This window comes from Pollicipes pollicipes, unplaced genomic scaffold, assembly GCF_011947565.3.
Source record: "Pollicipes pollicipes isolate AB1234 unplaced genomic scaffold, Ppol_2.1 Scaffold_7231;HRSCAF=8579_pilon_pilon_pilon, whole genome shotgun sequence".
Lineage (NCBI taxonomy): Eukaryota > Metazoa > Arthropoda > Thecostraca > Pollicipedomorpha > Pollicipedidae > Pollicipes > Pollicipes pollicipes.
In genome coordinates this window covers 43,007,428-43,009,377 of record NW_023597034.1, presented here as the reverse complement: position 1 = coordinate 43,009,377, position 1,950 = coordinate 43,007,428, and positions in this window count along the sequence as shown.

Below are 1,950 nucleotides of genomic sequence, written 5' to 3'. Positions count from 1 at the left end.
TCATGCGTACCTTTAGCGGTCCATTAACATTTGGGACACAACTGCAGTAGTTATGAAGCAACAACCAGCATTGTTACAATTTTTAAACCTTGTTCATTTTCTGTGCTGATTGTTACTCGAAACCATACCGAACGCTGAAAGCGAACCTCTGTTTTTTCAACCAACTTCAACCTTTTCAACTAACTTATTTGGATTCCTTTGAAATCCAGGCCAGATACGACGCCGCTTGAAAAATATACTTTCATTTAAGGGGTGAAGGTTTCACGACCGTTGTTTAAATAACTTGGCCTGGGCATTCGATTAGCGGTTTGCATGGATCAGGCGTTCTTGAACTAACGTGTGCGCACCAGCCGCAAGATAAAAACTGCCTTATCATAGATAGGTTCGGCAGGAAGAAAAATTGTAGTGCTAAAAAACACATTTTAGTGTTGCGTATCACTAAAATGTTACCGTCTTGAGGAGTCCGACAGTTTTCTTTCGTGTAGTGGACCATTTTGGTCATATTTCGTCAACCCGACTGTCTTTGCAGGCCGAAAACAACTGATTTTCTGCTTGGTTACGTGCAAAAATAGCCATCATGGCTGTCTTTATAACCACTAGTGGCATACGATTAACCAGTCACCTAGGGAAACGTTTGCCGATTGGTGATGAACGCGATTTGACTCGTCTCCGTAGATTGCTTTAATTACTTGGGTGTTTGGGCTCGTCGACTGCTGGACTTATTTTGTGTTCGATGACGGTGTTAACAAAGTGAATTTAACAATTTGCGTGGTCACCACAACATTGTGGGGCATAAAACGTTACAGCCTTCAACTACACTCGACTCCACATACCCCACGCTGCAGAGCTTTAGGATAATCAGTAGAATAGCATGCAAATTCACATATCTCAAATGCCTGTATGCAAGACACCACTTAGTATTTCAGATATTTTCCCTTCAGGCTTCACAATTGCACTGTCTTGAAGTGGGTAAATCTTAGTAAAACAGCGTTCTTTGTGTGTTTGGCATAAGCGGTAATGTGAATTGCAAAGATTTGAGGCCAAGTTACATCCAGCCTGTTACTGATTTTTCACGTGATGAAATATCCGGTATGATCGATTAATCACTGTTGTATTGTAAACATTGATTGGTCGAATTCGGTGTGTGCCAAACCATTCCTGGATGCCAATTCATTCACAGATGCTAAGTCCTTCATAGCCAAAGCATTCAAGACATGTTCATTTAACTTTATAGATGGCGCAAAGTGCCATGAAATATACCATTGGATTGAGTGACACATGCTTCGAATTGAACACCTTTAGCTGTCCTCATCCACCTTTGGCCCCTTGCATTCTGATTTTTCAGTATCAAAAGATGATATTATTCCCCAGGTACAGAATAGGTTGGCATTTTGCTGCTACTTAACAAATAAAAGTGGTTAAAGTTGGGGAAGAAAGAGAGCTGATTTCCCCTTGTTGCATTCTGTACAGCACCATATGGCTCCTATTGCTGTTTTCCAGCTTGGGACTGTTACCTGCATCTGCATCTCTAATGTGTGTCTCCTACTGCTACAATGCACGTGACGTTTGGAATAACCAGTACCAAAATTATCCTTGACGGCAACATAAGCTGTGAGAAGAAAATTTTTAGTGATTTTATGCATCAATGCGTTAGCATTTCATGACGTTTCAGCTGCAGCTCTTGACACGGCCTGTATTTTACAGATTACATCTTACACTACATTTTGGGCCGCTTCTGATGGGATGTTGAGAGGTTTATCTACTTTTTAAATGGTTATTCTCTTAATTCGTGCGCTCACATTTATCATATCAGGGGATCTCCCATATTACTTTGGAGTAAACCTCTGAAGCTCAGAAAGGTTTACGTCTAATGATTGCAGTGGATAGGGTCACTGCAGCACCGTTAATGTGTTATAAGGATATAAAGTTGCATTTTTTTGGAGTCCAAAT